Below are 27,765 nucleotides of genomic sequence, written 5' to 3'. Positions count from 1 at the left end.
CTCCTTTGTCTACTCCTAAAGGGATAGAGGTATTACTTCATTTTGAGGCTGGAAATTCTGGGGCATGCTGTGCATCAGGCTCAAAACCTGACGAGGATTCTTCCCCAGAAGTATCATAACTGGATGAGGAAGGATTTTTGAGGATGGATCTGGGACTTTTCCTTTTGGCCACCTTTCTGTGTGTTTGCTCAAACCTCACATGTCTGTTGCTTGAAAAGGGATGACCCCCCCCCCTCATAATTGGCTGAGTCCCTGTGAAATGTTTTCATTTTTCTGTCCTTTAATTGCTGCTCTAAAGTTAGCAGATCCTGACTAAGTTTTTTAAGACAGGTGCTTTAAGGTTCCTGTCCTTCAAATTTCTGAATATCCACACACATTTGTGTGATTTCTAATATATCTTTGTCAATTGTTCTCTCATAGTGAGAGGCTAAGATTTCAACAAAGCTCATAGAGGCTCTTTGTTGATCCTCAGTCCGTTGTTCTGTGAGAGTGGTGTCAATATTTGGAACCGATGGCTGTATACATACCCTTAATTCCCGTGGTGTGATACCCTTAGTTATATATGCCTTGAAAAGCTTGGAATGCCAAACGTTAGTCCAAAGGGTCCTCATACTTTTATTCAGTTTGAGAAACTGCACCTCACAGGTATTTTCTAGGGCTAAATCCTCCAGCCCATTTTGATTTGCTATGTTGCCAAGGCCAAAAATGGCCAAATCATCCCTATCTGAGGGCAGAACTTGTAGCAGGTTAGTATGATCCATTGTTGGTTAATAAAAATACAAAAATAAATGCTGTCTGTCCTTTTATTCTAACACCAGAGGTTGGAAATATGAATCTTACTGTTAGAATAATCAAAGAAATAGCTAGACCTGATCCAATGATTGCATTGAACTAATATATTATTGTTTTTAACCATATAACAACCTTAGTTGGAATACTATGTTCATGTACCAATCCAAATATGGATATGTCAAGTGTGGACAATGTTAGCCCTTGCTCCTCTGTATATATATGTATGTACTTTTTCAAAGCAGTGCTAAATCTCAACACACTGACTTTGTGACACTATATGCCAGATCAATATGAAAAAGGTCAAGAGTAAAGAATATGGTCCCTGCTCCTCAATATCTTTCTACAAGAGATGTTGTGTCACAACACATAATTATAAAATTTGTAAAGAAATTAACCTTTGTGGTAATGTTAGAACTGAGGTGACAGGTGTGGACAATATTAACCCCTGCTGCTGTATGTGTTTTTCAAAGCAGTGCTAAGTCTCAACACACTGACGTCTTTGGGCCATATGCCATATAAATGTAAAAAAAAAGGGTCGAGTGTGGACAATATAGCCTCTGCTCCTCAATATATTTCTTAAAGCAGTGCTAAGTCACAACAACCAATGAATCAATAGCTCCACAATTATAAAATATGTATATGGAAAGACAAAGGGCAATATTAGCCCCTGCTGAAAAATACTTTTAATAAGCAGCGCTAAGCCCATAGTCACCATATTCAAAAGGCACAAATTGTAATAGTCTTTGTCATGCATCAGTAATGGTTATCAAACAAACAACCCAACCATGGATCAAGGAAGGTTATTAATAATGTTCATAAAGCCAACATCCAAATGTAGAATAAGTGCTAATAATGCAATGAAATAAACTTCCCCAATATGAATATACTTTCTGCCAACTATGTAGGGTCCTCAGAGTACCTGGTTTAAGGGAAAAATCCTTATTATATGAAATATTTATTCATAGACCAAGTCCCAAAATGGGTCAAAATCCAGTTATAATAAATGTGGATTGGTTTACTTAGTGGACAAAAAAATTATATATATTGGATATAGATTCATAGGTCTCCATTTTAAAATGAAAAAGATTAGGATATAAGGTGCAAATCCTTATGTAGGTTCACTAATACCCAGTTCAGGAAGCCAGTAGCTTAAAGACAAAAAATATATATGTATGAATCATGGGTATTACCAAAATTATATTGCGTAATAAACAGTTGCCTGCTATAGCATTGTTCCCTATATATTCATACCATAAAAAATGTTTGTGCACTGTTTAATCTGTTTCACTTCCATTTATCTAAGCTAATACATGAAAAATGCTCACAACCTAATATACTGTTATAAATTCAAAAATGAATATTAATGGCTAGTGATGTCAACAATAAGGTTATTTAGTTCAATAACCTCAAATGTAGTTATAAAACCATGCATCAAAATTTAAAAAAATCAAAAGATTGTTGATAACAATACTTTACTTGCTTAGCCCATAAAAATTTGTAAATTAGAAACACAATTATTTACCAAGAGTTCAAAAATAGGTATTATGTTTAACCCTGGTTTGGTTTAGTTGAAAACTGTGCTCATTTGCTAAATGCCCATAAACAAATATATAAATTGTGAAACAATTTCCATTTTCCGGCCTCAAGAACAAAGTTATATAGTTTTCTAATCTGAAAAAAAAAATCAAAAATATGTATTAACAAAGTTCTTGTATTAATTTGTCCATGAGATGCGTTATATATTAAGTCCACATTTCAAAAACAAATTGAATCCAAATGAGACAAAATGGCGACCATCCGACCTTGGTATATATGCACCTTCATGTGTTACATGTGATTTCCAGCCAAGCACATTCCCCAATATCCTTCTGCACTCAAAAACAAACTGCAGTAAACTTCAACAAAAAATATAATGAGCTTGCGACCCTGTATCTTTACTTGTTCCTCTGTATACCCAAAAACATGAAGAAACACTTTCCATTCAGATTTATAGAGTAGTTCTAGTATAATGTATGCACCAAAACTATGCCAAGACTTGTACACAGGCCATGGCTAAGCAACTACAGATTGTAAGATGGTGCCCATTCGAACTTGGTATATACTCGTCTTCATGTATTACATATAGTTTCAGCTAAACATATTCCCCAGTGTCCTTCTGTCATCAGAAAATGAAATGCAATAAAGTTCAACAGATGTAACGAACTTGTGACCCTGTATCTTTACTTGTTCCTCTATATATTCAGAAATTATGAGAAAACACATTCAATGTGATGTATATACTAAAACCATGCCAAGTCCTGTAAACACACCATGGGTAAGCAGACACAGATTATAAAATGGTGCCCAATATCATGCAAAAATGTAGAACTGGCATACAGTCCCTTATTAAGAAAGACAAAAAATAGTTAGACTGGATTCCAAATATAAACGACCCACCTGGCATAAATTTTGAGGAGCAGCCACAAGCCTGTATGGTTTCAAATGCTTGCAGTTCAGGCATCTGATGTCCCTAGTAACAGACCCTTAAGTGTCCTCAGTTCTAATTTAATTAACCACTTTTTTGGTTACAGCTTAAACATTGTAAAACATGCCCCAACCTAGCGAAAACTGTAGCAGGAAAAGTAAGCAAGTTACTGCAGGTCCAATCACACTTGAACAATTGTTAAACTCTGTCCAAAATAAAAACAGGGTATAGTTTAACCCAACTTTTTTTTTTTTTTTTGTAGAGATGATTATTTCGGCTAGCCAGGGTGATCCTAGGGAAGTTCATAAATAAAGTGGGTATTTCCACATCCTAAAAGTTGTAAGGTTGCAAAGTCTCTTATGTTGTTCAGAAAATCCGTTCCAGCCCTGATATATAAACTGCTCAAAATTATCTTAAAATGTGATTAAAGGCATATATCTTGTTCAAACAGAAACAGCATCCAGGTTACAAACTTCAGGGCATATACCATCAGATATTAAGCTTCATCCACGAGTATAACAATAAGGAATCCTCTTCAGAAAAAAGTGTGCCTGATGCACAGCATGGCGAAGACCAACAGCAGGGGAAAAAAAGAAATCATCTGTAGATAAATCATCCCCTGCAAGTACGGCAACTGCACAGCTCCAAAAGACCTTATAGCAGTAAAGAATTGTGAGTCAGCAGACTGTAGCATAAATTATTGTATTTATTAGCTCAAAAGCATGAAAAGGAGACAAAACAGACCGGTTTCAGCTGTAAAAACACAAAGCCTTCTTCAGTGCAGTAGAAATTTATTCACTTCATTTCCCTTATATAGTTTACCAATGAATGAAGCTTACTTTATTTATTTATTTATTTGCAGCTTGATTACTGGGGAAATCCACTGGGCCGAATTGATCCATTTTCAGTGGATGCCCGTGGTGAAAAGCTCCAAGATGCATTATACAATTTAGATACAACTGATAGTTAATTTTAAAGATACATTATGTAGAATAGCTACACATTCAATATCATGCATAGTTAACAAATTTATTAAGCTTGAAGGTAGGGATCATACAGTTTCATTTGAGGAAAACAGATATGTGTTAGGTGTAGAGACAGTTTACATACAAACCTTCTAAGAAAATGTAAACACACTTTACATACACACATCAACAGTAGAATGCTATTTACAATATTTACAAGGTTGGGCTGTGTGAGGGTATCTGTAGGAGTTGTTGAGAGCTTAGATAGAAGCTATAGAAAATATTGAGAGCTTAGATGGGCTCATAAGAAGATAACTATGAGTGCTATAGAGCTTGGGAACCAGAGAGAGAGAACCCCCTTAGATTAGGTTGGGTGAAGGCAGGTACATTTCCATTTAGTGGACAGGTGTTTAAAGAGTTGGGTTTTGAAGTTTTCTGAGTTTTGTATGGTTCTTAGTGTGGAGGGAAGGGAATTCCATTGTTTGCCTAGTGAGAAAGATAGGAGAAGTTGGCAGCAGGACGTTTAGGTTTATGGATAGTAATTAAGTTCTGATTTTCAGATCTGAGAGCTCTGTTGGGTGTATAAGTGGGAACAATGTTAGTTAGAGCGGGACATTTTGTTGGGTGAAATATGAGTCTATGTGCAGTAGTGAGTTGGAGATAGTTTAGGTAGTTTGGGAGTTCAAGCCAATCCAGGGATTGTATAGTTAGGCAGTAATGGGTGGTATTTTTAGATTTAGAGGCAAATTTAGAGATTTTGTTGTAGCAGTTTTCTAGTTTAGAGGTGATAGAGGTGGACAGGCTGGTTAGGAGGGGGGCTCTGTATAATAAGGAAGGAAGAAGATAAGATGAGGCCAGAGTTTGCCTGGTAGAGTTGGAGAGAAAGTGATTATTCCTATACAGCATACCTAGCTTTTGGTGGGTTTTCTTAATAGTTTGTTGAATATGAATATCAAACTTGATTAATTAATTATTCAATTTGGCAAAACACTTAAAGATATTCATTAAGACCTGATTAAAACAATGTCCCCAGTTTGATAATCCATTCTTTCTCCTTGTTGTTTAATTTTTGATGCCAACCTGATTTATTGGTTCTCTGTCCAATGATTCTATCACTTACAGTAAAAATAAAATATGCATTTTTATGTACCAAAGTATGTTTATATAGGGCATGTGTAATCTTTTTGTGCCTGATGTCACTCAGATGTTCAGATATTCTGAATTTTAAAGTCCTTGATGTTTGTCCCACATAAAACACAGAACAGCTACAGGTAGCCAAATAAATCACCCAGTCACCATTTCGAGTTAAAGGCCTTCATGTGTGAGTCACCTTATTTATTTTACATAATGAAATGGTCTCTGTAAAAAAACTGCCCCTATATTCATATGCAAAGAATTGGTCATTAATCAGTCTATTTAAATTCATTTTTTTTATAAAATACTGACTTATGGAGGACATTATTTAAATCACCTGTATCTGTAGAAAACCTAAAATATTATTGTAAAAACAAATAAATCTATAAAATCAACTGCTCTTTGTATGCACACTTCCAAAATTATGGTGACCATCAAAATCACCAGCTGAATGGATATAGACATTTAGGTGTGATTCTAGCAACCAAAAAAAGGAAAATTCATCAACTTATTGCTTCACTGAAGAGAGGCAAAGAAGACCTAGAAGTCAATAATCAAGCCATGTCCAAATGGTTAGACCACTGCATTGCCTTTTGTTATTATAAATATATTAAACCTTTAAAAGCCAGATGTAGCCACATTCTACTAAAACAATATGAACATAACATTTAAAAATATTTCTGCATAAGATATTTTACAAGTTGTCTTATGGTCCTAAAGGCAGACATTCAGAATTCTTACCAGAATCTCTGAGTTACTGTTAAAGTGATCCTGTCTGATGTAAACAGTACAGACACTTTAAAGCATGACTACTGCTACAGTAACACCTCAAGGAGTGATAAATCTAACATTAAGGCTATCCACCCTCTATCACTCTGAATAATTATGCATAGTTGCAGTAACATTCTTTACTTTTGGATTATTTACTTGGGATGGAGTAACTGAGGATTGTTTCTGGGATAACTGAATATATATAAGTACACAGTGCACTTCTGCAGTTTCTAAGGAACAATGGTATAGGACAAGCTAACACCTTCATATGGAAAGCAAAACTGCTGATTTTGTAAGTATACATACACAGCTAGATAGATTAGCTAGATAGATAGATAGATAGATAGATAGATAGATAGATAGATAGATAGATAGATAGATAGATAGATAGATAGATAGATAGATAGATATTGTCTTTCTTCAGCTTCTCAGATTATATACTTAGTTAAATAGGTTCACATGTTAATAGGCCTATAGTCTAGGGGACATTTGAGGAATTGAGGAACCTGGTTCAAATTCCCTATCAGGCTAAGTCAATTGCTCAAGGTCACAGAGTAGACAAACAATGGATAGAAGAATCAAACTCTGCATCACAGGACCTACAGATCACTGTCTTAACCCTGTGTGCCAACTGCCAGACAACAAGGTACTCATAGACAAATACTAATAAAATGTCACAACAAAAGTTAGCATCTCGCTATCATGGACTTTTTACAGGCAGTAAGGGCAAAAATATATCTTTAAAATGCACAACACATAAATACTTTATAAAGTGAGGATGCAAAAAAGACTTGGTCATCCACTCTGAAATGCATAAACAAAGCTTCAACAGAAGCATGACTTTCTTACATTTCAGCTGTGCAGTTCAATGTCTATGTAAGCAAGCTTTGACAAAAAAAGTTGAATAAGTAAAATTACAATAAGGGCTATCAAGTCATCTGAGTTTGAAATAATCTAATGCTACTGGAATGTGAAAATTATTATCTAGATCTTGTAAACAGGGCAGGGCATGCTAAGTAACTCTATGTGTGTGTGTCATTTAATTATTAAGGATAAGGAAATTCTCGCTCCTGCCTTAGGACATCCCATATCCAATCAGCACTTCCTCTGCATCCTCCCATCCTCTCCCTGCTGTTTTATGTGGCTTTTCCACTTCATGGGGACTCCCGTTAATTGTAGCTCAAGGCAATGTGAAAGATGTGTGATTGTAGGACACTGAAAATGTTAACAGATTGACTGCAATCAGACTTTGACACAACAAAATGTTGTTTAGCAGCAGTTATGACATGACAGCTTTACAGATAATATAATTCATACTGCATACTTTTGTTATATGCTCCAGGCATCAGCTTGGAAAATATACATGCTTTTTAAATTTAAGTTATAATTTAAATGACTCCTCATGGAAAAATGTGAACAGGACAAGCTTTCATGACTCCTCGTGGAAAAATGTGAACAGGGCAAGCTATCTTACTCTTTAGCTTAGAATGCATCAAATATTTAAAGGGGATATTGGAGGGGTACTATAGCAAATCTGAAGTTGCCCACTTCCTCATGAGTCTAGCTTCAAAGTTAAGAAACAGATTTTCCTGGAAATCATTTTAATGGGCAGGTCTGCATTTTTAAAGCTAAAGTGAGTTCCAACAGCTTAAATGCACTTTACTATACCTGAAGAGCGAAGGAAATACATTAAAACCAACAAAGAATCGATGCTTCAGTTAAAGTGATTTTGCAGTGCAGGAAAATATTTACAAGCCTGGCCGTCAGTCATCCTGTTGATTATAATTTATTTTTGAAAATGTGCTTTTTTCACCAAATCATTATTGCTGAAGGCACTTGCATTAAATCAGCATCTCTTTAGCTCAAATTCTATTATACTGTGAACTGTTTTATGTCTTCGTTCTTAAGCTTGCAATAAATTGCTTTGGAAAGTATTATGCAACTGGCTGACCTACTTTATTTCTTTTCTGGTGCTGTCAGTTTTTAACTGAAACACTTTTATTACTCCTACTGTTCCTTTTTTCAATAGAGTGTTCACCAAGAACCATACTTGAATATAACAGGAAAGTGTTATTGTTTAACTTTAAATTTTCATGTTATTCTACCTGACGTGCAGATCTCATTGTGTCCTTTCATCACCCCTTATTCTGAATGTCTGTTGTCCATCAGTCACACTTTCTAACCTTTCAATTCTTTTTCTGTGGCTGCTAATAAGCCTAACATATTTTTCTAGTCAAATATTGTAAAAAATAAATCAGATTCATACATCAGTGCATTTCCTGATGAACTTACCCCCATTCATAATTTTAAGACTGCCATCTAGAAATGTCAATGAAGTAAGAGTAAAACATTTATGCAAAATTATATTCAGAGATGTATTGTATATAGTGCTATACCAGTTCTCTGAGAGTAATGTGTTTTGCAGATCCCTCATAACTAAAGAATTCAATGTGATTTTAAAGTGCTGTCCTGAACTCAGCTGACATCTGGAAAGATTTAAGTGAGACTATAATGTCCAAGAGTATTAAGCATGTGAGTCACCTACCATCTTTACACCACCTAATGCAAAATGCAGAAGTGCAGCTGGCATTCTGTGCAAATGCAGACACTGCATCAACATTAAAGATTGAAGAAACAAAGTCCAGGCTCTGAAGAACACCTTTAAATTATTTTACCTCATCCAGACTTATATACTATGCCATTGTATTAGGCACCAGTTAAATTTGAAAGCTGGTGTCTTTTTTTTTTTTTGCCAATTGGCTTAAAGATGCCAGGTATCTAAACTGACACCCTGACAAACCATGTCTTATAATGAAAGACGAACTAAATCATCTCAGGCCTCCGAGGGTAATTTCATATAACAGATTTGTGACTGCTGTCATCAGTTCAGAGCAGAACTGCAGCATGAATATTAATTTATCAAGTAGAAAGTAATAGGTTTATTGGAACCAGTAGACCTTGAAATTCACAGGATTTGGGAATGAACCCAATGACATGCTGAGGTTTACCTTTACATGTGCATATTGCACAAAGACAAACAGCAATTTTCGGAAAGGCAGTTTGCGAAGTTTGCAAACGCCGAATGGAAAAAGGTTTGAATGTGCAATGAGCGAATGCACAGGAAGATTCACTCATTACACATTCGAAATTCCGGGGCAGATTGCACTATAGTGGGGATTGGGAAATGGTTCCTTTGCCCACTGTAGTGCGATCTCGGAGTTAGAATAATATAGTAGGGGGGTGTGGGGTGCAGGGGGGCTTGCCCCCCTGCATTACACTTTATCTAATTATTTTTTTGACATTAATGTTTGAAAATCAGCGAATCGGATTTTTGATTTGCTGATTTTCGATCATGTACAACTGTCGCTGTTTTAAGTTTCGTGGTTACGATTCGCTCATATGAGCAATCGCACCACTGTGTTTTGCTGTTATGAAGGTAAACCACATGCCTATAATTGAAGTCATGAGTGTGGAATCTATATGTACAAATTTTGCTGCAACTTAGTCTCAGGCTCAGTAAACCCTCAATGAGATCATATTTGCCTGATTGGTAGATCACTCTAAACTGCGTGTATCTGCTTTTAGTTGTTGCATCTGATTGGATGATCACTCAACAGCTGCATGTGTCTGCATTTAGGTGCTGTATCTGATTGGATGATCACTCCAGAGCTGCATGTATCTGATTTTAGGTGTTGTATAAGTGCATTATGTACTACTCTCTGTATGCAAACTGGTGAGTAATAAACAAATTCATCTGAAAGCGGTGTAGAGAAACTGAGTTACACCCAAGTTTAGAAAAACTGTCATGAGTTTTTAAGATGTTATTTATTTATTTATTTCACTTAACACTATAAAGCAAACATGGAGTTGTGGGTCCATAACACAAAATACTACATGCATCATCTGATTAAGGTTCTTCTCATAGGTCATGTCTCCTGTTGTTCAAATTAGAAGTTTTGATCAGAATAAACAAATTCACTAGATAATAGGATTAAAATGATGTAACACTAAATAAGACTGCTGTCACAATATTTAGCTGAGTAAATAGGTCATTTCAGACACACACACACACACACACACACACACACACACACACACACACACACACACACACACACACACACACACACACCAGCACACACACTCACACAAAGCAGGTAAACAGAGAGACAGATGCATAGATATAAATATAAAGAGACTGTTTATGTCTTAGGTACAAATATAAAAGAAAAAAATGATATCAGTAGTTAAGATAATTTATTTCATTCAAAACTGTAAAGTTAACAGCAAAAAGGATAATCATTTAGTCATAATTGAAAAACAGTACATTTGCATCATCTGCATAATTTCTATTCTATAGTTCCTGTCACCACATTTACAATTTTGATCCAACACTCAAATTAACTAGCCAACAAGAAGAAAAAGTGGTAATGCAAAATGAATAAAATGACACTACTATCACACTGTATAACTGAATATAGTAAAGTTATTGGCCACTTGACACATGTCTACACACATACATGTCCGCATACAAAACACACATACACAAACATGCAGATGTATACACATACGTACACACACCCACACATGTGCACACACATGCGCACGAGCACACACACATACACACACACAAACACACACACGCGCATGCACACATGTGCACACACGCATACACACGCGCGCGCGTGCACACACACACACACACACACACACACACACACACACACACACACACAGTCGCACACATACAAACATGTGGTATATAAGCACTTGAAATCTTCGTTTCATATCTTCCAGGGTCCAACGTTCAGTACTGATGTCTGATCATTATCTGTTTGGAATTTTCCTGTTCTCCTCACATCCAAGTGGATTTTCACTGGGTATTACATTTTCCTCCCAGAAATTAAAAACATACTGGTTTACTGGCTACTCTAAAGTACCCCTGCATATTGCATTTACCCTTAACTGACAAAAGAGGGAGACCCTTATTTGTCACCAGTTCAAATAACCTAGACCTCCCTCCATTACTAAGGTCTTCAATAAAGCCATCTAAATACTCATTAGTTGTTGACGGACTTCTTCCTCTAGACTATTATGCTCTAAGTGAGCCTCATTACCTGTGGAGGCTGAAACAGTTGGGCTTTCTTTATGTGACACTGCAGGATCCTACCTGGACTTCCTCCTATGATCTCCCTTATTGCAACGGTACAGCAGCTTTTTTTTTTACTAGTTTTCTTCGAGGAACATTGTGTAACATCTGTAAGCTGCTCAATATTTCCTGATAGCATGCCTTTGACTAGGACTCACACCTCCTCTGCAGTTCTAAGGCAACTGTCCCTGAACTCCTGAAATGACAACATTCTCTTGTAAAATAATCCCAATGAATATCTAACTAAACAGAATGTGTTTCAATAGAATTGTGTTTATCCCCATTCCAACATATGTATATATATATATATATATATATATATATATATATATATATATATATATATATATATATATATATATATATATATGTATATGGGCTTGGTCGACATTTCATTTGATTGACAGTTCATTTGGTCGACATTTCATTTGATCGACAAGCATTTGCCCCCTTCCCCAATGTTGTGCAACCCTGGAGTTGATATATATAGTTAGGGGGGGTGTGGGGGGCACAGCCCCCCACTTAAAATGCTTGTCGATCAAATGAACTGTTGACCAAATGAATATTCGACCATATGAAATGTCGACCAAGTGAGGTAGATCCATATATATATATATATATATATATATATATATATATATATATATAGATATATATATATGGGGCATCCAGGAGTCCAGAGTCATGGCAGGACTCCTTGTAAAAGACCATGACCAGAGACTGCTGCAGGGCCAGTACCAGGATTGCCAATATAATGCAGAAGCCTGGGACTGTCTCATCTGTGACCTCACCAGTGCCACTGGCATACCCCCAACTAGTGAGCAGGTCAGGCATCACTATACCGACCTGAAGTGGCGAAAGGGGCATCTCTTGGATTAGTGGATCCAAGAGGCTAGGAGGACAGGGGAGATCCCAGCCGTGTGTAAGTATCAGTCCACTACCTGTTTAATAATTGCCAGCTCATGTATACTATGGATAGGTATGGCAAAATATTCCTCTTATGTCCTTCACAGCAGCAAGTGAGTGGGCTATGAAGCAGGAGGCCCATGGATGTCACGTGGAGGGGTTGCGATGTGAGGCAGGTTAGTAATACTCTTGCATGTACTGTTATAGGAAATAAATCTAAAAGTAGTAGTAAGTTAATTGCTTGTATAAAACCTGTATTGTTTAAGGCATGTACTGCATACACCAGAGACTATGGCAGGAAGAGTCTCGTATAGGTTGTATGTGAATACAAGCATAATAGCCTGACAATAAAGCTCTAACTGCTGGACTGCATGTGTTTACTCTGGTATCATATGGTAATGTAGATTTGCAGTCACTTAATACTACTGTTGTATTAAGGAATGCTGTCACACTGTGCAACATAAATAAAATGTGTAGGAATGTCTGCATATGCCTGGTGTAATCCCAAGAGGTCATATAGTACAACTGAGAGAGACATAGACAGAAAGCAGTGAAAAGACAGACACCATAATCCAAATAGCACACTCAGCTGAGATGTGAACTATTGTATGTTTTGCACACACAGCCATGGTTTGAATCCTGGGAGTGGTAGTAGGCAGCATACAGAATCATACCCCACAACTGTACAAATATGTCCAGTAAATCGGCCCATATCTGCTGCCTGTCACCCTGTCCCCATTGGAAATAAGTGGGATGATCCCAGACATTTAGGCAGCAAACAAGAAATACAACTGATTGTCACACATCTCTAAGAACAAACATATCACTCAAGCAACTTACCAAAATGTTATGAGAGTATTAAGCCAAGTATGTCCCATCTACGCCCCCATGTTGTCAAGCTGTGACCAGAGTGTGTACAGTAACAGAGTGAGATGTATGCGCATAATACTAATGTGGAATCTGGTAATTTGTGTGACAACATTCAGGTAGTGCTAACAAACATTGTTCCCACAGGTCCATCAGGTATGAACACTGTACCTAAAAATAAAAGATTGATACCCTGTACTGGTACTGTTTACTCTAGTACTGTATGGCATTGTATGTGTTGCAGATGCACTGAATAATAAGGTGTCATCACTGTCTCCCACACTGTGCTGCATAATATAACTGTCTAGGAAATCCTGTATAAGAGTGTTGTAATTCACTAAAGGTTTAAGAGGGCAATAGTCGGAATATGTCCCGATTCACCTGCATGTGAATAAGACATGCCCAGAGTCTGTGTAAAAAGAGATGGACAGGTATGTGCATAACATCAACCTAGAATCTGGGAGTATGTGTAGAAACAGTTAGTTAGTGTTAACAAACAATTCCTCCACAGGTATACCAGGTATACTGCAAGTAAATCCAGTCCATGTATATAGTTGTCAACAGCCATATCACTGTCCAAAGTAAGGCAGTAGAGTAGTGTACTAATACTGGTCAGGTACAGATAACAGCGCTGACTAGGAAAGTAATGCAAACTACAGGAAAATACTAGTTGTTAATTGACAACTTTCTCTCCCCCCACCATATCTGCAACAATAAACTAAATACCCAACTCAATTGGTATGTGCTGACTTAACTGTAATGATGGGACATATGTCCTATTGTTCAATAATTATTTAAATCTGTTTCTATGCATGTGCTATGTTGAAATACTCCCACATTGGTGGCATGGTGCCATCAATGAACCTGCATGCTTTTGTAATTACCAATGTGGTCCCATATATGCATGTGTTCTGTTTGTTATGCAACTGTTCCATATCTGGTGTCTGGGTTAATGGGAATATCTATGCCTGCTGTTATACCTAATCCTGGAATGTGTTGACTATTACTAACCCACATATGTTGATAAAACATAAACACCATAGCACATATGGGAATACGGGTCCCAGCAGACCCAACTATCCCACCTCAGCTGGCCGTGGCACTGGCAGCAGCACATCTAGGGCCCAGCCCAGGGCCTCCTCGTCTGTTGGTCCTGCACCACCTTCAGATGGAACCGCCTAAGGGGATGGGGCTCACCATCCCCAGGAGCGGGCATGGACAGAAACCTGTTAACCGTCACCAAGTCTGGGTCATGGTAAGTAGCGAGCTCAAATGGGAGTTTGGACATCTGCTATGCCAGCTCAAGGACCACATGTCACGACTAGAGGGTCAGCCTTGCTCTCCAACTCTGGCCCCAGCACAGCCACCTTCGGGGCTGTGAAGGTGCAGTGGTGATGCCCATGGGTGGGGACCTCAGTCCCACTGTTTCCATTGGGGGGGCTCATGGGCTTCCGATTTCCCAACAACCCTCTCCATCAAGGTGTTTACACCCCTCACATGTCATATACTGCACCTGTATGCATCTTGCTTGTCTTGTATGTTAATCAACCCAGCCTACCTCCCAAAATATACCCACTATCCCTTCCCAACATCCCACTCTCACCTGAAAAAAAAAAACAGAGCAATCTGTTCCCAAAAAACATCTTGCCCCATACATAGCTGTCCACTTTGCACACATGTCCACTGGGCACATGTAATCTGGTCTAATTGGCTTCACAACATATTATTGTTGTCCTCACCCCTCTCTCAGGGGTTTGTGTGTCCAAATCTATCCCCAAATTCAGTGTATATGAACAGCTATTGCTGTAGAAGAAATGGGCAACTATGGACCTTTCCTACACCCTTCCTGCACATCCCTCGCTATTTTCCCTACTGTCTTTCCCTCTTTGTGCCCCTATTTCACCACTTTCCTATCCACCATTTTTGTTTCTTTTCTTTTAAAAAAACTAGCATGTGGGTAAGCAGGAGTAAGCGGGTTTAAGCCTGTTTGTGTGGGGGTAAGCAATGCCTACACAGGTTAACAAATTTAGAAGCTAAGTGTAAGAAACTGTAACCAGAAGTTAGCATTGCTTACCTCCATGCAAACCCACTTACAACTGCTTAAAAGTGCCTTAATCACTCTGTATCCAGCAGCCATTGTTCTGCCATGCAACAAAATAAACAGACTCTGCAAGGCTGAAGCCCAGAACCAGGAACACCACATCCAAAGTTATTTACAACTAAGCCATGTCAGATATACATAATCCTGATGTTTTCACAAACATATCATCCAGCACAGTCATTTAATAGTACAGAAAATGTATGTATACATGTAGATGTATGTGTGTGTGTGTGTGTGTGTGTGTGTGTGTGTGTGTATATATCTATATATATATATATATATATATATATATATATATATATATATATATATATATATGTATTTATATCTAAATAGATATATACATGTATGTGTGTGTGTGTATATATATATATATATATATATATATATATATATATATATATATATACATACATATATATATATATATATATATATATATATATATATATATATATATATATATATATATATATATATAGTTTTATATATATATATATATATATATATATATATATATGGGTCTACTTCATTTGATCGAAAGACCATTTGACCTAAACACATTTGATCGAAAATTCATTTGATCAAAAACCAGTATTCAAGGCATAAAACTGGGATTTGTCTGCCTCCCCAGTGTTGTGTGACCCTGGAGTTGGTATATATAGTCAGGATATGTGGGGGGGGGTGAAGCCCCCCACCTAGTTTTCTTTAAAAGAAGAAAATAACACAAAAAGTACAGATTTTAAATGAAAATAGGTGGGGTCTTCACCCCCACACCCCCAATGTTGGGGGCTGCACCCCCAACAACCCCCTAACTATATATACCAACTCCAGGGTCGCATGACATTGTGGAGGGGACAAATCCCTGTTTTTTGCCTTGAATACTGGTTTTCCATCAAATGAAATTGCGATCAAATAGGTTTAGGTCAAATGGTCTTTCGATCAAATGAAGTAGACCCATATATATATATATATATATATATATATATATATATATATATATATATATATATATACATATATATATATATATATATATATATATATATATATATATATATATATATGCATACATCTATAGATATATATATATATATATATATATATATATATATATATATATATATATATATATATAGATATATATATATATATATATCTATGGGTCCACTATAGAAGACCGAACATCCATATTACCGATGCTCAGATTCCCGAGACGAGAACACCGAAAGAACAGATTATCACAAGACCAGAAGTGCAAATTTCATAATCCCGATATTCAGATATTTTGAGTTAGCACTTCTGGTGTTGTGGTTCAGGAAAGTATGTGTGGGTAAGTGTGTTGTGAGGGGCTTTAGTGTGTGTTGTGACTGTGGTGTGTGAGGGACTGTAGCGTGTGGGTGTGAGTTTGTCATGTGTGTGTTTGTGCGATCTCGGAGTTAGAATATTAAAGTAGGGGTTGTGGGGGGCTCAGGGGTGCTTGCCCCCCTGCTTAAATATAGTGTACGTTTATCCGTTTGATTGCGAGGTGAAGCTGTGTGTTTGTGTGTGTGTATACTGTATGTGTTTCAAAAGTTCGTGATTTTAAATTTCGCGCTTGTGGTCCGTTGGTGTTGTAGACTTTCGGGTATTTGGTCTCGGGTTTATTGGCATTGGTATTGTGGGTTTTCAGTAATGTGTAGTGAACCCATATATATATATATATATATATATACATATATATATATATATATATATATATAGATATATATAGATATATACATATATATATAGATATATATAGATATATACATATATATATATATATATATATATATATATATATATATATATATATATGTATATAGATATACAGATATATATCTATGGATATAAAAAAGAACATAACAAATACATATATGACCACATGCACTGTTAATGGGGTGAGGGGGCCCAAGCAACATACATCTTGTATGTGTTGATATCCCCCCCCCCCCACAGCCAAACAGGTCTGCCCTGCAATACAATACCAACTGTTGCAAATCCTATAACCAGGACCTGATACAACATGGACACAATATGTTAACAGAAATCCATCCTACCTGTATGATATCAGGCTGGTATCAATAACTCCTCATGCAGTACAGTCTGGCTACGACAGGGAATGTACAATGTGGAAGATATAAGCATATATACATATATATACATATATATATATATATATATATATATATACATATATATATATATATATATATATATATATATATATATATATATATATATATATACATATACACATATAGATATATATATATATATATATATATATATATATATATATATGTAACTGCACATACACACAGAGATATGTATAGGAAGATACATATGTAGAGGGTGCACACCATACAGAACAGCCAGTATGCCTACAGTTGCCACCTTAACAACAGGACACTGTATGAGTCACCCTTACAAAAGACAATTGTTGCCTGCAACATATACCCACAGAGAGGTCATGGGATATAACATCACACAGGATTGCATACATGAGAATGCTTTATTTGTGTACTAGTACAGTTGTATATGCCATGTCATATAGCTGTTTAGACTTATTTATACATATAAACAGACTAATGTAACTAACAAACAGATAAATTAAAAGAGTATTCCAGAAAGCATTACATATGTTACTGTCCAGGCCAAGCCTTTCAAGTAGTACAACTGGGCCATAGGATAACAATCAATCAACAGTAAGTAATGCAGATGTATAGTCCAGCAGACTCTGTCTACACTCTGTACACAATCCCTAGGAGGTAAAGACCTCAACTGACACAGTGGGATGTATCTGTTACATAACAAGGCATAACTGAAACCATCACAATGACACTGACAAACAGAACAGTCAGTATGGCAGGAAGCAGTAGGCCTCCATTTACCCAAGGTGAATTGTATGGTAATGTACATCCAGATACCTTAAGGCTGCTTACCCCTGATACCCTTCACATATTGTAACAGCCTAGGTTAGTTATGTTGCACCCCCCACACACACAGACTGACATACAGGGCATCATACCAATGTTACATACACTGGCCTCTGGACTGCATAAGGGCACATATGTATTGTGCAGATGAAGCCGACACATATACGGACCCAACCCCACAATATGTGTGAGGGCCACAACAGCAGTGGAATGATGGCAGGAATGGCAGCATGACATTCTCACAGGCCACTACATAACAACCCCTGACATCATGTCATATGGACAAAGCCTGGTATGTAGGTGGAGGACAGAGGCTGGAGCACAGGCCCATATGTGAAATAGTGTTGTCATACACTAAGCAAGCCACTGGTGTTACAGGATAGTCTGCAACATACAAATAGTCAAGAATATAAAGTCAGAAACACAAATGGATGTAGCCATGTAGTGATAGCACTCAACATACACACACAGCCAGTGATATATCTGACACAAGACCTGTGTTGTGGACAGGCAAAACATAACATGCACATCACTGGCCATCAAGTGGATAGGCACACAGTTGAGAGCTATGCAGATGACTGCAGTCCATGTTAAACTAGTATGTGCACACAAACCCTGTAACACTGGTGCTATACAATGCATACAACAACAGTACTCACACTCTCTGTAGTTCTGGAACCTCATACACATATATAGCTGGCCTGAGTGTGCAAGTCCTCTTGTAAGAGGTACTGCTACCTGCTGTCTGTAACACTGCTGCCCACACACAGGAAGGATGTCCACCATATAGGAAAGGTAAAGGGACCACATCCACATGATGTAGGGATTTATAGTAGTGGGTTGCCATGACAGTGGTAATTGGAAATACTACACAGCATGCTGCATGCAGGTAGCAAGTGCAGGACACTAATTGGTGCAGAGGCCATCACCTGATCATGTGTATCACCCACAAAAACCATGCTGCAATCTATTGCAAGCTGTTCAATCCATTTACTAGAGGGAGAGAGAGAGAGAGAGAGAGAGAGAGAGAGAGAGACAGAGAAAGAAAGAGATAGAGAAAACATACAGAAAACATACAACAGATCCTGAACCACAGTAACACCAAAAAAGACAACAAAGGAAGCATGCTAAGGAGTGAAAAAAAATTACCTCCTACAAGGATACTGTCCACAACAGACCTCATCCCCACAACAGGTATGTGAAGAATATATGCATAGGTTCATAGGTTTATAGGTTCATAAGCCATGGCCTAAAGCTAAATGCCAAAAAGTGCATAGTCATCCCCTTTGGGAAAAACAAAGTGCCCACAAATTACCACATAGGTGGTAATCCATTAATCTGGAAGAAGTAATTAGGGATTTGGGGACCCAAGTAGATAGCAATCTCTCCTTTGACAATCACGTTGCCAAAGTGGTTAGAAAGACCTTCTATATAGCCCACCTTATCACGAAAGAGTTCACATCTAGATCAAGAGAGGTCATTGTGCCCCTCTACTCATCACTCATCAGGCCCATAATTCAATACAATGCCCCATTTGGGATGTACCTTACCCGACACCTGCAGCAACTGGAAAGACCCCAAAAGTACATCACCAAGAGGATCAAGGGACTCAAACAGATGTCCCACGCAGTTAGGCTAAAGAAACTCCAGCTCTACTCAGTTGCTTACCGGCTACTCAGAGGCAATCTGTGCCTGACGTATAAAGCCATGTCCAACCCAGAATTAATGGACATGCTCCACCTCAGGAAATCCAAATCCCTTAGAGCTACATGCTCCAGGGACTTAAACCTCAGCACAGAAATAAATAGGACATGCTGGAGGGACAGATTCATATCCCAGAGGCTCCCCTCACTCTGGAACAAAATCCCAATCCATGTTAGGCAGAATCCCTCAATGACCCTCTTCAAGAGAAATCTTGATGAGTGGATGGGAGATCGTAGGTTTACCCCTGGGATCTCTTCTGTGTCCCTACTAGACAGAGGCACAGTAAACTAACATCAAAAGGGCTATCTTCTGTGACCTACTATACAGAGGCACAGTCAACTAATCTAAAAGGGTGGCGAAAGCCAAACACACTCTGGCTAAGCTTATACATGCCCTAGGGCAGATAGCCTAGTATCAACCTATGAACCTATATGCATGTAATTGACTGTAGTACTTGGTCCATAATACTGGGGTAGATGATGTGGAATGATATAAATGTGCCATCAGGTGTTGCTGTTGTAATGATCTTCAGCTGAACAACTGCAATGGACATTAAAGTCTGTCCCTATGTGTAGTGAGTCATACCTGACAGCTGTGTAGAGCAGCACTGAATGACAAGATGTATGCCAGTATAGTGTGTAGTGGAAGGGATGTATATTACTGTGGCCAATAGCTGGTGGTGAAAGTAATGCTATAATGATGGACACTTGGGTTCCAGAATCCACCATTTGCAGGACACTCAGGTTAACATATATTGCAGCATGCTGAAATGCCATAGGTGTGTCAGAGGGTTACCTGCAATCTGGCCTTATATATAACCCCTTAATGTTAGGCTGTGTCCATATGTGGCACCTGTCTGTGTTGTAGCAGCATGCAGGAAGGAGTTTTGTGATTATGGACCTGGTGCCTGAATGTACCCCATATATAGGTATGTGTACACACACACACACACACACACACACACACACACACACACACACACACACACACACACACACATATGTATTTAAATACATGTCCCCTATATCATCACCACAGTGCTGCATGCTATGTGCAAGGGAACAGCACACATAGCAAATACACACAGATATATACAGCTGTAAATGTGTGCAACATGGATGGATATGTCACATGTGAACCCCTTGTTGGGACCACATTGCCCTTGTCTGTGAAGTAGGGAATGGTAATATGGGGAAGTATGGCAGGTATATTTGTGGAGGTGGTCTGGGTTGGTAGATATAGAGGACAACCTACATGGGTGGTATATGACACATGTGTTGGGTAAATACCCTGGATGATGTATGTGTTCACTGATTTGGAAGCCCAATGGGCTGCCATATGGAAACGATGGGAACAAGCCTCCCACCTATTGCTACTCACAACAGTAGTTCATGACCCTGAAGGTGCCTGGCCTGGAGGCTGAGCAGGAGGAGCATGTGGACCCTGTGAATTTGTACTGGGTGCCGGACCTGACCTCTGTGACAGGATCATGTCTGTGTGTGCCCTCAGGGGGGGACAACATCCCCTGAGATGGTTCCACCTGAAGGTAGTGCTGGACCAGTACATGAGGAGGCCCCAGGGTGAGTCCCACATGTGATGTGGCCTGGTAACATGGCCAGATGAGGTTGGAGAGGTGGTTCTGCTGGCAAATATTCCCAAAACATGCTATTCTGTCACTGTTATAGAACATATGTGGGTAGTAATAGTCTACACAATCCCAGAACATGTCCAAAAGCATGCATAGATCTCTCCAATAACACAGAATGTCAGATGTGCAGCAATCACATAGAAAGCATACCACATGCATGAATGGAACCATAGTGGCCCTGACAATGGCATGCAGGTGAATAGTCTGTAACAGACCAGCAATAATAGTGTCCACACAGGGAACATGGCTACAAACACATAGCACAAAGTGTGGTACAATACATTATATGTCCCACTGGTAGGCAAGCTGTAGCCATACCTACTGAGTTATGTGAACACTTTGCTGTCACTGATATGGAGGGTGGGTGACAAAGATGTGTATTAAGAACTATGGTAACCTTGCTGTATGAGTTGCTCAGACCTGTTTCCATCTCTATGTCTTTCAGGCAAGATGTCACATGGATGCCTACCTGCTTATTCAGCGGCTGAAAATGACATAGTGCTGAACTATCTCATCCAGCACTACCCTGTCCTGTTTGACCAGGCTGCCCATGAGCAGCAGGAGCAGACTGCCCTGTGGAATGACCTAGTCCACAGGGTCAATGATGTCTGACTGCATAACCACAGTTATGAGCAGGTTCGGCATCATTGTTCTGACCTGCATAGTAATGCCCATCGGCATTCTGCTGCAGTCCAGAGAGATCACCTCGCAACAGTGGGGGACATGCCATCCATCCTCCCTGACACATGTTGAGGAGCTCCTCGGCAGCCTCATGGCACCTGCTCATCTGCACAGCCAACAACTGCTAGACACCATTGTGGAGATGGGTGCTACCCACACACCAGCTGAGGAGCATGCAGGTAAGGCCACAGGGCACATTAGTAGACTACTGTTGCATATGCATCTGCAGCTGTACAGGTAGATCATGCATATCTGACATGTCATAAATATATATATATATATATATATATATATATATATATATATATATATATATATGTAGTTTGTTGCTGCATAGTAGTAATAAACAGATGTGCATAAGTGGTAGTATTGTGGACTTGTACTGTTGATGTACTGTAATGCTGCACCCACTCTGTAGCAATGCTACAGCTGTGGCCACTGACTTCACATCTCTCACACTCTTATGTAGGTCCCTCTGGTATACCACCAAGGCAGCAGCCTATAGCTGGTGAGTATGGTTTATTTTGATGCTTGCCAATGCATCAGGCATGTAATGGCGATGATATATTCCATGCACATATCTAACACACCTACCCACAATGCATGCTGTACATGTTCACGTATCGTTGCTGTTAAATGCACTGCATCACAGTGGTGATCATGATGGGGTATTGGAAGGGTATGTCAGACACTTGCAAGATAACTAACATCCTGTCATTATGAAATGTGTCCACAGGGATTAACATAATGGTGGAATACATGGCCTACAGTAGGGACATGTGTGAAACGTCACCCTTATACAGTGTACATACCAGTACTACAATGGCAACTGTTACAGATGTACACTATGGCATAATGTATTAATGTGGTCCACATTATTAGCTGGGACTAGGTTGTAACACGTGGTGTTCAGTGTATGGGACACTACAAACAGTCACATATGTGTAGGCCATACTTGTCAAGCATCTGTAAAAAGGCTGAAGGTGGGGAAGGGGTGTCAACATGACACACCAGTGCACTGCAGCAGGGATCCTATGGATGCTAAGAATGACTATCTGCTCGCAGTCAGGTTCCAGAACTGTGGCAGACATAACCCTACCCCCACAGCAATAGTGACAGCAGTGTGTGAACACCAGGGGATGTGCACATGAGTAGACCTTGCAATCATGCAGATTTGGGGACATGTGTAAGGCAAACTGACCATACACTGGCAAATGCAGATGGCCCATGCCAGAATACCCCTGCCAGGAATAATGACTGCTGTAGTGCACATAACAATAGGTGTAACAAACCGTCATGATAAGGGTGTGCACATATATGCACACACAGAGTGTATGCATCGTGGTCAGCATCCACACACCTAACACATTTTGTAGACACTGCATGTGAATGTATAGGACATATGTCATATACCAGGCTCATGTACTGTTAATATATGCGGTGATGTGGTCCCATGGCAGATCAAGGAAGGGTGCATCATATCAATAAGGGTGTGTACATTCCCCATAGCCATGGTATGGTCTGAAGGTTGTCAGTGTAATAGTATTGGATTGGTCATGCATGATCCACTGATGTTGAGATCTGTAAATCAGATATTCACAAATGACATCTGTCCACATATCATCCCAGGTATGTGTTGCTGAAAAATATAAGGGCTGTGAGCATTATAGTTGACACAACTGATACAGTACTACACATTCAGCAATGGATTGTACACCTGTGAGGTTTGGGGCACAGTACATGGCAGGTTGCAGAACACGTGGACAGCAATACTGTGTACATGGTGCAGTGGTATCTAGGTGAAGGCGCATAACCTACTAATACAGCCCATGCATCACACACTTATATACTGTTGTTAGCATGGATTGACTATAGCTGCACTCATGCTGTTATGTTCCATGTGTTATGCATGTTGACAGATGGGTAATGGGAGGACTGTATGTACTATCTTTGTGCAACTTCACCTGTATGTTTGTGTGTGTGTGTGTGTGTGTGTGTGTGTGTGTGTGTGTGTGTGTGTGTGTGTGTGTGTGTGTGTGTGTGTGTGTGTGTGTGTGTGTGTGTGTGTGTGTGCGTGTGTGCGTGTGTGCGTGTGTGTGTGTGTGTGTGTGTGTGTGTGTGTGTGTGTGTGTGTGTGTGTGTGGTTATTTTGTCTGTAGGTTCACTCTGGTGAATTGGAGGGAGGTTGATGCATGTAGGATGTGTGTGTGCATTTGTGTGTGTTTGTGTGGGTGTCCATGTATGCACAGGTGTGATTGTGGGGTTGCGCATATGGCAGTACTTCCCTATGGGATCGTGCAGTACATGGACATGGACTGACACATGACACATGACATACAAGGAATACTTGTCTGATATGTAATCACCGAACAGATGATAGTATAATAAGGTCTGTAGCATGGAACATGCATTGGGAGGGAAAGTAAACACCAGGTATACCCTTAATATCACATTCAGCAGAGAGGTGAATGACAACCCATGTATGCAGCACTACAGATGCACTGGGGAATTACTAGACAACACCAGGGAGTGTATTCGTATATTACAGTTGTCACATGATAGGTTGATTGAGTAGCATATCTGGCATGTACTGAGCAATACTTACACATAACATTCCAGTGAGTGACATTATGGAGTGAACGTAGTAGCCCCTCACATATAGGGCAAATGCTCACGATGTCCGGACATACATAGGGTGAACACTGAATGACAGCAGTGAGGCCATGTAAAACCGCTCCACTCAGGTCAAGGAGGTAATGGAGTAACAGGTCTTGTGTTGTGATCACTTTTCTAGGCATTTAGAGGAATGATACGTTAATGGGTGGCATTAATGAGTTTATGTTACCAAGTGTGATGCAGGATGGGGAACTTATGGGAATAAATGTGGCACTGTCTGTAAATTCAAGGACAGGTAGGTATTAAGGTGGAATGTGTATGTGTGTGTGTGTGTGTGTGTGTGTGTGTGTGTGTGTGTGTGTGTGTGTGTGTGTGTGTGCACTGTTATGCAATGCTGTACAGGTCTTAATGTGCCTTTCTTGTTTTTCCCCACAGGTGGCAAGGTTGGTTAGGGTCCCTCCTGCATGCAGTCTGATATTGGTGTCCATACAGACACCAAAGATGATGATAGTACTATTGGGGCACAGGTGGGGTTATCTGGGCCCAAAACAATGCCATAATTTGACATCCCGCTCTTAGCTTCCCCAACCCCGCACCCAGTTTTAGTGCCTATACATACCCCATCACCAGTGGCCATAGTGGAGGGACAGTTGGTGGTTGTTGGGAGTGTAGAGGAGAGTGTGGTATCCATGCCTACTGTGTCTGGTCATAGCAGGCATAGTCAGATGTCCAGCAGGGCACCACATAGGCAGATGTTGCAGATTGCTCATTGTAGGACGGCTAGTCATCATGCTCTGGCAAAAGAGCCACAACTGGTACCACCAGGGGCATATTTCAGCCTGTCATGGGGGTGCAGGCACATATGGAACTGTACACCAGACAGGGCCTGAGGCTGCAGAGGGTTGCACTCACATCTGCAAGTGACAACTTCCATGAACTGTATGGTGCCCTCTGTGCTCATACCGAGGTCAGGGATAGACAGTTTGGTGAGATGATAGGCCTCATTGACCATGGTTTGTCCATGCTTGAACATGTGGTGGGAGTGCTGTGATGGCCTCGTGGATGTAGACCAGCATTATCAACAGCTGGCGATCAATATAGGATGTGCTAGGACACCAAGGTGCTCCCATAGTGGCAGAAAAGCCCCAGCACTGCAGGGGGGGGTGCTGTCTACACTACACCACAGCAGGCCACAAGCACGTGGTCCTGGCAAGTCCCAGGAGTGACCTGGTTCCAGTGGACATCTGTCATCATTAGGAGAAGTAGCACATCATGGCCTGTACCTGGACGTGCCCCTGTCAGGCACAGTCTTTGTGCCCATGTCCAGAGGCGGTGAACTGCACACCCTGCCTGGTAAGGTCTGCAGCTGTCCATAAACGCCTGTATAGGGCAACCACATGACAGAACTGTGTTGCATGCATAACCACACACTATACGAACACACCTAAGGCAATCCCATATCTACACACATAACATCGCCACACCCAGTTCAACTCATTACACCTCTCACCCACACACATGGTGTCAAATGTATGGCCCACCCTCGGTCTCTGGCAAACCAGCAACACACACTGTGCATATGATGATACCTGTGCCACATCCCTGTCATCTACAACATCGGTGCAGGGATAGGCTAATATGGTTCTGATGCACATGGTGACTGTACTACAGTGTACCAATGTACTTCAGTGTAACAGGTCAGGAGTAATGTTTAATGCATACATGTCAGGTAGTGTAGCCATCCAGTAATTATGCATTATAGCTGTTAGTAACACTGGTTGATTGTGGTCTCTATAATGTTATCCATTTGTGTTGTAGGTGTACATGTGTCAGCAGGAGGATAGTCTGCAGTCATATTCCACAAGGGGTATGGCACTGTGGTGACACCATGGCTGTGACATATCCAGTCACAGGTTTGTATAACAGTTATTACCTGTGCCACATGGACAGTTGACCTGCTGGGACATGTATAATCTGAAATGTGATGTAGACCCATCCACATACATGCACACTCTTACTTGGCAATGCTGGGAGTAGACCCCTACCTTTGTATGTAGTGCTACTGAACTGCGTGGCTTTCATTGCACACACCACACAGTGTTTAGGGTGAGGTGTGTTCCAGGTTACATGTTACATGCAGAACATCTCCAGACATGTGCAGTATGGTAATGGGGGATGTAATGGTTGTATATGGACAATACATAGTGTGACATACCATCATATACACATTAACAGACACTTAGGCAGACACACATCTGAGATACCTGGGTCTATCGGTGCTAAATAACTTGTCTGTGTGTCCATTGTGTTACAGGTAGGCTGCACACAGCACATGCATAACTGGGCTGGATTGTGGTATCAGTTACCTATATGTTTGATGTTGACAATGGTCACCATAAAGGGGTACATGGGACATATACTGGGTGTACCATGGTGTAATAAAAATGTACACAGCATCCACATTCCCCAGTGGATATTGTACTCCCTAGAACCCATGATGACACTCTGACATACCCACCATCACACATTGCCCACAACTGTGATACAACCCATTGCATATTACAACAGTGGTACTACAGGGATATGCATCTAATGCACATGCCACAGGCATAGTAGGCTATTGCATTGTCATGCTTCACCTATGGGCAGCAACAAAACTATCTGTACTACTGTGTGCAATGCGTATTGTAATAGGAGTATGTGGCCTCGGAATGCTGTACCCTACAGATATACAGGCATGCACACATACACACACTTGCCAGAACTCAATGGGTATCCCATGCCTATCGACTCATTTGTACAACACTGTTGTGCTGCTACTGCAAGGCTCATGTAGCAGGTAGGGAGAGGAGCATAGCAGGGTACATGTAATGTCCGATACAGCAGCAACCACAACTGACTATGGCAATGGGTGTTGTGGTGGTTGTGAAGGCCCTCATGGAATTCCCAATTACAGGTGTACTAACACAGAGACACTGTTATCCTCAGTAATGCACACGTACACATG

This window comes from Protopterus annectens, chromosome 5.part0 (genome assembly GCF_019279795.1).
Source record: "Protopterus annectens isolate FY-2018-M chromosome 5.part0, PAN1.0, whole genome shotgun sequence".
NCBI classification, from domain to species: domain Eukaryota; kingdom Metazoa; phylum Chordata; order Ceratodontiformes; family Protopteridae; genus Protopterus; species Protopterus annectens.
The sequence above is the reverse complement of the archived record's forward strand: the minus strand, read 5'-3'. Positions refer to the sequence as shown.